General features: G+C 35.6%; 1 long non-coding RNA gene across 1 annotated transcript in view; it reads left to right on the forward strand.

The window, feature by feature from the left end:
- Positions 1-4,592, forward strand: part of LOC133321351 (uncharacterized) — a 66,751-nt gene extending 62,159 nt beyond the window's left edge. The window contains exon 3 of the long non-coding RNA XR_009754010.1: positions 4,560-4,592. This is a non-coding gene — a long non-coding RNA (uncharacterized LOC133321351). The remainder of the gene's footprint in view (positions 1-4,559) is intronic.
- The last annotated feature ends 9,404 nt before the right edge of the window (positions 4,593-13,996 follow it).

Below are 13,996 nucleotides of genomic sequence, written 5' to 3' on the forward strand. Positions count from 1 at the left end.
ATGTACATGTACAAACATGTACATGTACATAGAAATCTTTCGGAACGGTATCTCTAAAGAAACCCTCTATTTAAACCAGATGGCACATAATACACAGAATACCTTAAGCAGATATCCTATAAACGAAATATTTTTGAAGACCTTCTAATGACTAAAGAAAAGTGTTCGATTTTCAAAAAAGAAAAAAACCTTCTTCGGATCGCATGGTTCTTCTATAAATACAAATGGTGTCTTATAACCATATTTCTTGAGAATATGGACCAAAATGCAAGAATAAATATACGTACCTCTAAACTTTTTACAGCCTCCACCATGATGATGACAATCGAAATATCTAAAGTTAATGGGGTTTCCTAGGAGGAAACTATGTTATGATAGGATCTTGAATATACTGAAAAATACGTGAGAAAAAGAACCCAAAATACCAAATTACAGCCAATTCGGTGCAAAATCGTGCCCAAAAACCCCATAATACCGAATACTGGTATTATGGGTGATATTAATAATTTTAGGTATGAAGATGCGCTATACAATGAGAACCCAAAATATAAAACTACTGTTATATGTACACCATAACCTATTAAAAATTCCCAATCAAGCTCCCCCAAGTTTCTGGCGAGTCAATGTAGTTGTGTGTGGCCTAGTGTTGACATGGTGAAACACGACACCTTTCCTGTTAGTCAATTCTGGCCGTTTCTGGTCAATTGCTATCATCAAACGGTCCAGTTATTGACAGTAGAGATCGAAATTTAGCGTTTGGACATATGGAAGCAACTCATAATAATCCCCTTTCAGTTCCACCAAATGCATAGCAGAACCTTTGGCCACCGTTGAGGTGCTTCACCGCTCTTTGACAACGATCGTTTTCGCATAGGGTTATCGTATATGATCCATTTCTCATCTCCAGTCACCATCCCCAAAAATGGGTCTATCTTATTTCGTTTGGCCAAGGCTTTGCAGATGGAAATTCGATCTAACCTATCCACCCAAACATCGAGCTTCTTTTAGAAACCAGCTTTGTTTAAATGATTTAGAATAGTTTTATGTTAGATTTTTAGCTCCGATTTTATCGACATTTTTTCGTTTCCCCAAACTAATATTTTTTGGTACGTGTTTTCAATGAGAAACCAAAATACCAAAACTTGTCAAAAATCCCCCCAAATACACAAAACGTGGACCAATATATCCTATTTGCAATATCAAACATCATAGGAGTACTAGCAATGCCTGTATCTTAAATATTGCGATTTCTATAGTTATTTCAGCAGGGAAACGGACGGACATTCGTAAATCGACATAGAATTTTATTCTGATCAAGAATACATTTGTGGGGTCTCCGATCAATATTTTGAGGCGTTGCGAACGGAATGAGAAATTTAATATACACTCCACCTCATGGTGGAGGCCATAGTAAAGACAAAAACGAAAAACAGCGACCTCTACTACCTTTAAGGCGATCACATCTTAGAAGATAAGCTGTAAGATCATAATATATAATCGGATTATTTAAAATGTAATAAAAATTCGGAACAATAGGGAAATCCCTCTAGCAGGACCTTTAAAAGCATATATTTATGCTAGAGCTGTATTAAAACCCTCCAATCTCCAGACTTGGGTGGCGAAATGTGAAACATGTCTAACAAGACCTTACCTGAATCCCCTTGCATAAATATTTAATCTTTTTAACTATGCAAAGATCACCCAAAATTATATTCCAATGATCCTTACAATTGCTGATCCTATTTAATTTCAAAAATCAAGAAATGTACTAAATTGCGTAATTGAGAGGTATTAAATCGGATATTTAATTTAGCTTTGTCATTGTCCGAGAAGCTAGCAAATGAAATAACAAAGTCTACCGCGTAGAAAGAGGTTTTACGACAAAGCACACGCTTAGGATTTAGTCTTCAACAAAAATACACTAGACATAAACAGATGCAAAGGATGGAAATGGAGGATTTTCCGTGTAATTGTTTTAGACTAGCTCAAACTCACTAAAGTCTTCGAAAGAACAGGGTGTAGTAGGAGTCGGATGAAGCCCTTTTCGGAGGAACAAAAAAAAAAAAAAAAAAAACACAGCAAGATGGACACATAATAGGCAATAGGCGTGAATTCATTGTCGATTCTTACACAGAAAAAAGTAAAATAATTCGTATATTACATGAATATTGTTCCGAAAGTGTTGCCAATGTACTGTTTTCTGCATTTTATGTATGCAATTCATACAATTTAAACACTGGTTTCTTGCCTGAGAGAGAGACAGTGAGAAAAAACTACATTGAAGTTGTGTTTGATATTGGCGGCTTGTTTTCTATGGCACAGAAACTACTTGTTGTTTTGGTCTTTCTATTTTGATTTTATATTTTGTCTTGTCTCGACTTTTCTTAATTATATGTTCTTTTTTTGTGTCATTATAACAATCCTATACAATGTTAACCATACATATTCTACTTGGCATTAGAATCAAAATAATTTGGAAAATACATATGCGAATTTTAAAACACCAATTGATAGTTCGGTAACAGTGTACAGCAGTGTACAAAACTAGCCACAATCGAGTGAGTGTAGACCGCGATTGTAAACAAGAGAAACAATACGCAAACAAACGGTTCCAAAACTATCAACCACCAAGTCAGGGGGAGAGACAGATGACGATAACAAAAAACAGCCGAACAGTGAATGGTGGTGGCTTTTGTCTTAAGAAGAATACATTTGTATTTGTCAAAAGAGAGAGAAAATATGAGTGCAGGTAGTGGTAAAGAAGTAAGGAAATAGTTTTAATATATATGAATTGTTTGCATTTTGTAGAAATAATGGTATCTTTCTCATGATTATAAGAATTTTTACTTGTATTCTAAGCGACGTACGTGTATATGGAAAAATAAACAATGACAATAATTAGAAAATATTTATTAATTTTGTTCTGTGTACAGAGCTAATCTTCTGCTTAAGATACCGTCTATAATATTCATGTGAGTAAGCCGTTCTAAGCTATTCCAAGAAAATTCTAAGCAAGTATTCTAAAATTAAACGGTAGTCTTATTGAATTGCATTTGTTTCGTGAACGGTTGGACTATTTGGATGCCAGGAAATGGTCTTCCAAGACAGATACCATTGCTACTTATTTTCAACTTCCATTATTTTTCCATTGCTTCAATGGGGTTTCCATAGAAAAAATTTTTATAGATTTTTCTATGGAAATACTATTAAAGATTTTAGATTTTGTATGAACTATAAATTTATTGTGTATTTTTTTTGATATATTTCTATTGCTCTTTTAAAACAATTCACATGAAAATCGCCCTTAAGCAGCTTGATCTGTATAGTTTTATTTTCAAATAAACCTTCAACTCGACATTGGTTTCACTTGTTAATCATAGTCAATCGACACTTGATGTAGTGTGGTGGCTATTTGAAGTAAGAATAAATGGTCAAGTGTATACAACAACAACAAAAACGAAAAATAAATAAATTAATTGTGGCCAAATTGCAATCAATTGAATTGCAACACACACCACCCCACCGCACAGTCGCATCTCAAACAAATTGGGGTGACTAAGTTTTAATGTGCTAATTTTTTATTATTAGATACAAATTTTTAATTATAGCTTACAGCAGATCTTTTGCATATGTTGCACATATGGCGTTATTGAAGCGAAAACGAAAACTATTCTAAATTTTCATTCATGCATTTGATGATGGGCAGAAGAATTGCAAATAATATTTTTTCGAAGGTTTGCAATGCAATGTTGCAGAAATGTGTCTGCCACAGGTACCCAATGTCCAATAGTGTTATTATCTCTACGATTTCACCATCACTTTTCCATGGTAAACCCCATCACCTTATTCTCATTTTTTTCTCGTTTCGTGGTAACAACGTCTGGCAATGTCGGTGGCGGCGATGGTGGCAACTTATTTACGACTTCCCCTCACATATCTGGTATTGTAGCCTTCATTTGAAATTATGTGAGGGAAATAAACAAAATATCGATTTTGATCTGATTCTTTGGACTGTTGTTTTTGTTTTCTTTTTATTTTCGTTCACAACAAAATTTGACCGTCTTATTGAAAATTCAAACACATGGCCCCTTTTTTTGTCTATTTCGAATGCCATTCTATTCAACTTTATGAGTTCCACGTAAATCGTAACAAATTAACGATCATCAATAGATAATTTCTTATTGCACATTGGTTTAATTGGCCTAGAAAAAATCATCTTTAAAAAGAATAACACGATGCGTAATAGAAATGCTACTGCAATACAGTGATAGTGATATGTTCAGGGGTTCCTCCATGCCAAAAACAGCTCTCAGGATGGTGTTCCGAAAATTTTATTTTTTCATTTCTAGTAAATCATTTAAACTCACCCAGTGTCCATCGCCAGCCTACGTGCACACATTGTTGTATTGTTTCATAGCTAATAAATAAAATTTGGCAAATAATTTTCTGTCTTATTATTTATTTATTTGTAGTTTTTTATTATGAATTCATATAAACAAATAATTTACAAATATGTTATTGATTAATATATATTTTTTGTGTTTTTTTTCTTCTTTCAGGTAAGTTCTTGCTACGAAGAAAAGGAAAACGTAAGTGTCTTTCAATTATAATTTGTATTTTTTGCCTTTAATTCATGGACTTCAAAAAGGGGTCTAATGGCATGATGGTCATCCTTCAGAAGAAATAATGGTCCTCTTCAATAAGACCATTTGGCCTCCTATACAAAGATCCTTTGGCCATTATATGAAGAGCTTTTGGTCCTTTTGATCTTATATAGGAAGACCTTTTGGCCTTCTTTAAGAAGACCGTTTGGACTTCTATATGAAGACCTTTTTGGTGTTCTATAAGACGATCTTTTAGTCATTTATTAGAAGGCCTTTCGGTCTTTCGGTCAGACTTTTTGGCGTTTTATTAGATGGTGTTTTAGTCTTCTATATGAAGGCCTTATGGTCATCTATAAGAATACCCGTTGGTCTTCTATTTTTCTTTGGGTTTATAAATAATATGTTTTCTAAAATAATATGTTTTGATTTCCTTGAAGACCCTTTGGCCTTCTATAAGCGGTGTTACCGCTGGCAATTTTAAAAAAGTTGCACAAAAAGTCGTTCACTTGAAAAAAGGTTGCACAGAAAAATAACTGGTACGATAATATGTCAGATACCCTTGGAAATCAAAAACGACGTAGAAAAATACAAATTAGTTTGAATTAACTCATAAAAAGGAAAATTCAACTTTAAAAATAACAAAGAAGAAAAGTCGCACAAAGCTTAAAAAGTTGCAAACATAGTTACAGGGCATCAAAAATGTTTCAAATTGCGACCTTAGTCGCACAAACGTAACCCTATATATAAGAATATCCTTTGACGTTCTACAACCATTAAAAGGCTTCTTCCACGAACAAAAACTATAATGATCGAAGTCCCACACGATTTCTGATTTCTTTCTGGTTGCTTTTAATAGATACAAAATTAGTGGTCATTTCAAAACTATTTTCTATACTGGCCTCGTTCACAAACTTCTACAAAAAAAAAAACGATTCTTCGATACATAGATCAACGTACTACAAGGGCGGACCAATCGTCTTCTATAAGATCTTTTGGCCTTTTTATAGAAGACCTTTTAGCCTCCTATAAGAAAACCTTTTGGTCTTTTGCAGCCATTTACTTCAAAGGGCTACTTCCACGAACAAAAACTCCCGTCCTCGAATACAAAAAATAGATAAAAAAAATCGTGACGATTTTCGTCTATTGTCAGTATTATATATACTGAATATTTACCTTAGAACATCTGTAGATTGAGTTCCCCTCATGACAAACATTCGCTAAGGTGACAGGATACCATTTTATTCGGAGGGATTTTTCCGCGAACAACTTTCAATGATTCTGACTCGCCTTTGACGACCCATAGGTCGATTTCTGGTTTGTTTGACAGGAAGATAACCTTCATCCTGTCTTCTATAGTCAAACATTCTATAATACTTTTTGATTTAGATCAGTTTGACTATCAATTTTTATATACGGCATAGATCGCCCTGGATTTGGCCTTACACTTTACTTCAAGCCAGAAAACTTCCCTCTTTTTCGTATGATACGATCTATTTCTCTATAATATTAGTTTTAATTCCTTCCAGGGACACTTCGCTGTCTCGATGTATATATCCCATCTTACAGTATAAAATAGTCCATCTTTAAAGTTTGAATTGGCTATAATCAAGTGATTAGATTGGGGGTTTATACGGGTTCTTCTGCTCAGAAGAACTTTTCTAACACGAGTTACAGATTTCTCATCCTTGATCTGTGCCTGACTCACATTTAGCGTTCCCTCATGCCTATTTAATAAGACGGAACTCTTATTGTCCTATCTGCGAGAGACTACCGATGTGTTTACATCCAATAAATGTCAGATCTGAATCCACTCTCACTATTCTGACCTATATTCATTTTGGTACACTGTCAGAGGGATATTTATCAGCATCTTCAGAATCTCAAATCGAGCAATTTTTTCCACTGGTTTTTCTAGACCTTCCCATATCAACTTTCTGATAGTCTTTAGAGATTTTACACGAAGCTCAATTTGTCAAGGAAATGGTAGCTTCTTAACCCAGCGCACTTAACTTTAACACATTGTTTCTCTTATAAAACCGAATCATATTCAGGATACCCTAATATTTGGGCAGACTGAATTGGAAAGCGATTTGCGGTACTTTTGGTATATGCGGTAAAGGGTATAAAAATTTCGTCTCGGCCGAATTTGAGGACATTTTTACTTGTTATGTCTTCTCTCATAGAAGACATAACAAAGTCCCCTCTCATAGAAGTCCTGCTTTCTATTTGCAAAAAACTCTTGTAGTCAATTTTCACAATTCTGGGCGTTTCTGGTCAATTGTTATCTTCAAACGGTCCAGTTGGTGACAGTAGAGATCACAATTTAGCGTTTGGCCATATGGAAGCAACTCATAATAAATAATTCCCTTCCAGTCCCACCAAATGCATACCAGAACCTCCCTGGCCGTTAGTCCTGGTTTGGCCACCGTTTGAGGTGCTTCGCCGATCTTTGACCACGATCGTTTTCGTACAGGGTTATCGTATGTGATCCATTTTCTCATTTCCAGTTACCATCTGTTTAAGAAATGGGTCTATCTCATTCCGTTTGGCCAAGGGTTCGCATATGGAAGTTCGATCCATCCTATTTTTCTGTTAATTTCACCAAAACATCGAGCTTTTTTTTTGAATCCAGCTTTGTGTAAATGGTTTAAAACTGTTTTATGGTCGATTTTTACAACTGCTAACATGCCGGTCAACTTGGATAATTTCTCCGATTTTGTTGACATTTTCGACGACCGGCCTAATGGATTTCCTTTTCCCCAACCTAATATTTAGCATTTGTATCGAAATAATTTGAAAAATACATATGCGAATTTTGTAACACTAATTCGGCCGGTAAGAGTGCCTGAAATAAAGAAACAGTGGAATGCACCACCTGTCACAAATGATCTTTACTGGTTCCGAGTGAAATGTTTGTGTTAACAAAACGTGTACCTTGTCCTGCAGATAGAATTAAAAGAATCGTCACACCTCTTAAGAAAATGATAAACACATTTTCATTCTTTCTTATGGAAATTTTGTGGGGTCTTGTTCCTAATGGTTGAAAAAATATATTCGCAGATCAACGTTTGTTTTTGGATATGTTATGATTTTCCTTACATAGAAGATATATATGTTTAACAGGTGTTTTTTGGCAAGTGGTCTCTTTGGTGTCTTCTATATTAACATAATGTTCTCTATTGAAATAACATCTTTCTCTAGCCTTCTATACATTAAATATGTCTTCGGTAGAATACGCTAGGACTAGAACGGGTCAGTCCACTGAACGAGTGAACGACCTAATTCAATTGAAGGAGTCAATCCACGGAACGAGTGAACGACATAGTTTAATGTTTATTATTGTCGTTCATTGAATGATTTTGTTTTATCAAACGGCGTCGATCACTGAACGGCATTGAAATTTAGGTTCAGTGGTGCCTGACTTTAACCAACTAACTAGAACAATTTCATTTAAAATCTGATAAATTGAAAAAAGACACTCGGAAAATTAGTCCCATTTCATGGAATGCGCTGCTTAAAGGACCAAATGTCAATACTGTAGTAGTGTTTTTAGCATAGCTAGAGGCTCAGTAAATAATTTGAAGCGACATTTAAAAGGAAAGCAGCCATTTGCTTCAATTGACTCCCAAAGACAACCGGTAGAAGGGAGCTGGAAACCACCGAAAAGTGGCAGCGGGTCAACAACTGCAGCAGAATATAAGGGAGTTTTGCCACCAACCATAAAAAGTGGAGACAATAGATAGTCAAGTTCTTCGAATGACTCTGAAAGGTCATCATTCTTTATGGTTGATGACAGCTTAAATGCAATTACAATTGAATTGAATAACAATTTGTTCGATATAAGGCAACTGAACGAGATGAACGACCTAGTTCACTTTTAAAAAATGACCTAGTTCATTCGATCACTGTACTGAACGACATTGCTCAACACTAGCAAGAGCGGTCGTAAATTGTTATTTAGGACTTGAATCCATAGATTGATGTTTTTGACTTCTATGGAATACGTACAAAGGTCTCCGGGTCAATCGGCCAAGGTAAAAATAATGCAGTCAAAGTGTGGTATATTTGTTTCTACGTCATAGGTCTTCTAGGAATAGGCCCTTACTTATAATACCATAATACTGGCTTTTTTGATAAAAAATAATCGAAATAAAAAATTATGGTGTTCAAATTTTCAACTGCTACACTATCTTGTGTCACTACTGATCCTCCCTACAACTACGCAAATGATGAACAAATTTCTGTTAATGATGCTACACCATTACCCCAACTTTCGGCTAATGACAACGATGTTGATGATGATGCTGATACTGGTGGTTGTAGAACATGTGTCAACTGTCTGTCTGCATTCAAAAGATGATGTATTCCCATTTAGAAATTAATCAAATACTAATTGCCCGCCAACGGACTGATTGCTGCTGTGCGTGTGTTTAGATTCGTTTGATGCCATTCCGACTGACTGACATAAGGTATGACTATGTCATAGCATGGGCATGCGACATTATTTGTTTTTTGGTAATCCATACACACAGGATGGGAGTGAGAGAGGGAGGGGAATGAAGTGAGGCCCACTATTTCATATGAAATAACGTGTTAAAAATCTTTTATGCTTATATGCACCCAATTTAGTTGACATGATTATGCCTTTGATATAAAACAAATTGTTGCACTCCTCCTGATGCCACCAAGCAATTTCATATCCTCATTGCGTTCCCTCCTTTTCTCTCTCTCTCTCCCTGTAGTTGTGGACAGGACGCCAAGTGGGCCACAGTGCAATATTGTTGTTTATTGTGTTGCTACGTACGCACATGTCATTTGAATGAAAAGTGTACACAATTTATGCATTTTGTTGCATCTCATCTCAGTTCCAATATATAAATCTATCTGCCGGTTCACTCATAAATGTACGCTCGCCGCCAACCATTTGAAGTGACGCGTTCGGTCGGTTGGCTTGTGAAGTGAAAAAATTATAAATTACTTGCATAGATTCGTCGTCATCATTTCATTTTTCAAATTTGCTGTAGCTAGATACGCGATGGACCGTCAACATATGCTCGCTATCGAGGCAGAGAACATCGGTGTTTTAAAAAATTTCCGTATGTGAGCAGAGCTTGCAAAATGGTCAATTTATCATATTTTTCCGTGTGCGAGTAGTGATGCCCTAGACAAGTGTTTTTGTAGTAATTTTTTTTGTAGTGTGTGTTTGTTATTGTTGTTGTAGCTGCTATGTTTATTGACTAGAATTAAAACAAATTCACACCTCTGCAGAATGATTGAATGATAAACGTATTTTTATTCGTTCTCGAGGAAATTTAGTGGGTATTTTTCCTATAGAAGATAAATAGTTAGTTGGGAAAAAACTATCATCGAAGATCAACAGCTTCGAGGAGAAGAATTTCCCTTATTTGGAACACCTTTTTTTTGAGGAAGGCGACCTCCCTTAGGCCTTCTGCTGATAGGTGTTTTATTTTATGTCAGGTATAAACATAGGGTCTTCTATAAATCCTTCTTGAACCCAGCCCACTTATTGACATGAGATCTTCTTCGGACCTCCTCAGTCTCATAGACAAAAGACCTGCAGGCCTAGTATTAATAAAAACCCTTCTTTCGGTCTTCGATGAAAAGACCATCCTTTTTAGGTTATCTGTAGATTCGACAGCTTATCCAAGACTTCCATAGCAATTTATATTATCTGCAACAGACAGACGATATTCCTAACTTAAACCATTTTCTATGAAAGATAAACAGTTCAAAAGATTATCATCGGAGCTTTAAAGAGCTCTTATGAGTTTTTTTTATACTTGGGAGACCCTTCCTTTGGCTTTTAATTGAATAGATGGTTTCTTTATAAGGTATGCTATATAATGCCTGTTAGACACAGAATGTCTTCTACGAATATAACCTTCTTGTAGCTGGCATTCAATTGACATAAGAACTTCTTGAAACAAAGGCCTAGAGAGTAGCCTAAATACCTTAATAGAGTATTTCTTCTACAAACTGAACTCTTTCTTCAGATCTTCTGCATATTCATTAGTTTTTCCATATTCATTAGTTTTTCTCTGGGTCCTTCACCAGCCGTTTTTTCGGCAGAAGACTTTCCTCGGGATAATAGGCAATAGGTCTTCTAAGACAACATCACTTCTTTCAGGTCTTCTGTAGACTTCGAAACCTCTTTGCGTCGTTCACAGCCATAACTCTTCTTTGTAATAGGCAGAAGGTCATATTCAAGCCTTCCGTACACATATAATTTTTCCCATTAGGTCATCTATAATTGGGGAATGTCTTAGATTTGGGAAAGACAAGTTTATTTTTTCAAATATTCCGTAGACAGAATACCTTCCCCATAATCTCTATAGACAAACATTTTCATACTGATCTTCTCTTACTCAGAAATGTCATTATTTAGGACAGAAGACCTCTTTTTATATATTCTGCAGACAAAAGGCCTTCCTAAGGATTTCTATAGACAGAAAACTTTCCTCCCGATCTTAGATGATAATCTTCAGGTCTTCTATAGAAAGAAAATCCTCCTTAGACCCGTTTCAGGCGTTCTTTATATATAAAATACTTTGCTTAGAACTTCTATAGAGAGAAGACCTTGTTGAAGTGTTTATTTTTCAGATATTCTGTAGGCAGAAGACATTTCTCAGGATTTCGATAGACAGAAAATATTCCTTACGGTATTTTGTTAGTTTAATATCATTTGTAAGCCACCTAAAGATGTACAATCTTCCTCATACCTTCTAAAGGCAGATCTTTTTTCAGATCAGTTTTTCCGATTCCTCTACAGGAACAGAATTATCTCTTAGGCCTTTTATAGACAGACTTCTTTCATCAGATCTTCATAAACTAAAGTTCTTCTATAGATAAATTGGTGGGAGGACTCATTGTAGTCTGTTATATACATGAGACCTTCCTGAAGGCCTCTATAGACAGAATATCTTCCTCAGCTTTATTCAACTCTTCTATAGACGAGACTGTATTTAAAAGCATTCAACAGACTTTCTATATACCAAAGACTTTCCTCAAGAAACCTTCTTCTATAGAAATGATACGTTGGTTAGGCATTCTTAGGGATTACGACGTATATTAGGATCTTCTTCAAAACAATGCATAGGCCTTCATTCAATAGGAGACCTCTGGAAAAATTTCTGTCCATAGAAAGAAATTCTGTCCATATCTATACAAGCCCTATATTCCGTACATTGAGTCCTCTACATTGTATATATGTTATGACTCTGTAATAATTAACATCTGTTAAAGAAATCATACAAACATTTGGTTCACGATAATTCTACCCCCAAAAATGTGTCCAAAAATTAGCCTTCATCGTGCTTTAGAAGATATTGACTCAAAATGACAGAATCGGTTCCTTCAAATGTCTAATTGGCTAAAGCTTCATGTCACATATAGACAGATATACATATATATCTACCTAAACATAATACATGTAGATATATACAGAGGTATAATATTCCCCATCCAGTTTCCATTTCACATGTTAACGCTGCCATTTGTCGTCGTCGCCGATGGTGGCGTCTTCGGATGCGTGGATCCCAACTTTTTATTGTATGTTGTCGGTGGATCCACACACTGGCACCCGTCACTTGGTGTTGTAGTTGCTGTGGTTTTATGTGTGATATGCCATGAATGAGAAATTATGATGATGCTGCGCCTAGCCGCCATACCGCTCGCATTTCTAGACCAACCTGTGCCAAAAAACTTTCTCATGCGTAACAGGTATGCATGTCCAATATTCGAACGAACGATAGACAAACTGACAGACAGACAACTAGCAAGGCATAAAGACAGAAAATGGACAGATAATTGAATGGCTAGGATAACATAAACAAAATTCTTTCAATTCAATAATTTCCACATCGTTCGTGGACTTTATCGTTGTTGGATTTAATCGAAATCATTTAAAAGTAAATATTAGCACCATCATCTCATCGGACCAGCAGCTGAAGTGATTTACGAACAGCTTTCATTCACACCGCCAAAAAAGAAAAAGTGAGAGAAAGAAGACCTAGCAAACGAAATGAAAAACAAATGTCTAAACATTTTAATAACACAATTTAATTGCTCGGATTTAGTTGAAGGTCTTCTTGGATGGATTTGGGGAAAACGAAGAGGTGAGGAATCAAAGCTATTATAAGTTTGTCTTCTATATGCCTTCTAAAAAAACATGGTCTTCTTTGGACAATAGACCTTTCCAAGATTGTCAACAGACAGAAGACTTTTCAAAGGTCTTCTGTAGACAGATAACCAGAATTGTGTGGACAGAAACTTTGCACAGGTCTTCCTGTGGGGAAAAATTATTCCATTAGATTAATATATCTGAGATCTTCTTTGGACAGAGGAGCTTCCATATATATTCTACATACAGAAAACATTCCAAATCTTTATATATAAAGTAGACCTTCAACATTTTTTCTGTACACAGAATCACATTCAGAGGTATTCTATAAACAGAAGGCCTTGGACACGGCTCCTCCCTACTACAGTTCTTCGGTTGACAAAACATTATTCAGAGGTTTCCTACATGGCTGTTGTCTTGCCTTTAGATATCAGATCTTACTCAGGTTTCTTATAGACTCACGTTTTATAGGTCTTCTAAAAACAGTTGATCTCCCACACGTATTCTATAAACAAAAAAACCTTCCACAGGTCATTCATATATCGATGACGCCATCAGAAATCTTCTACGAACATAATACCTCCCACAGACCTTCTAAGATATAAGACTTTTTTACACGTCTTCTGTGAATAGCAGATGTCTTCTATGAAGAAAAAAATACACTGGTCTTCTTAGACGGAATGCTTTCCTCAGAATTTCTATAAATAGAAAAAGTTCCTCCCGCGATCTTCTGTTACACAGAACAAATTTTTATTAATATTTTCATAATTTCATATGTACCTTCTACAACAAAACACGTTTTGGTATCGGTCTCCGCCTCTCCCCTTACTCTATAGTTGTTGTTTTTGCAACCGTTTATTTGACCACAGTTAATATTGCTAACAAGGGCCGGCATTCCATTCACTCGACTGAGACTAGTTTTACATTCCATTGTTTCTTTATTTCAGACACTTATCTACCTATGTATTGGTGTTACATAATTCGCATATATAATTTCCAAATTATTTCGATGTGAATGCCAAATACAAACAAGTGTTGATACGAAGAATAAGCCCAACTGAATGTTTTACGAATGTTTATTCCAATGACGGATAGCATGAACAAGTAGGTAAGCAAGAAGAAGCGAAGCATGACAAAGAGTTATCTCTGTGCCATAGAAATTCGCCACCACCTTTTCACGCACTGAAAAGAAAGTAGTACTTAACGTTTTATGAATTTCATTCATAAAATTCAGAAATCCCGACATTGGCAA

Source organism: Musca vetustissima, unplaced genomic scaffold (genome assembly GCF_032173495.1).
Source record: "Musca vetustissima isolate MV318-11 ecotype Yass unplaced genomic scaffold, APGP_CSIRO_Mvet_v1 utg579, whole genome shotgun sequence".
NCBI lineage: Eukaryota > Metazoa > Arthropoda > Insecta > Diptera > Muscidae > Musca > Musca vetustissima.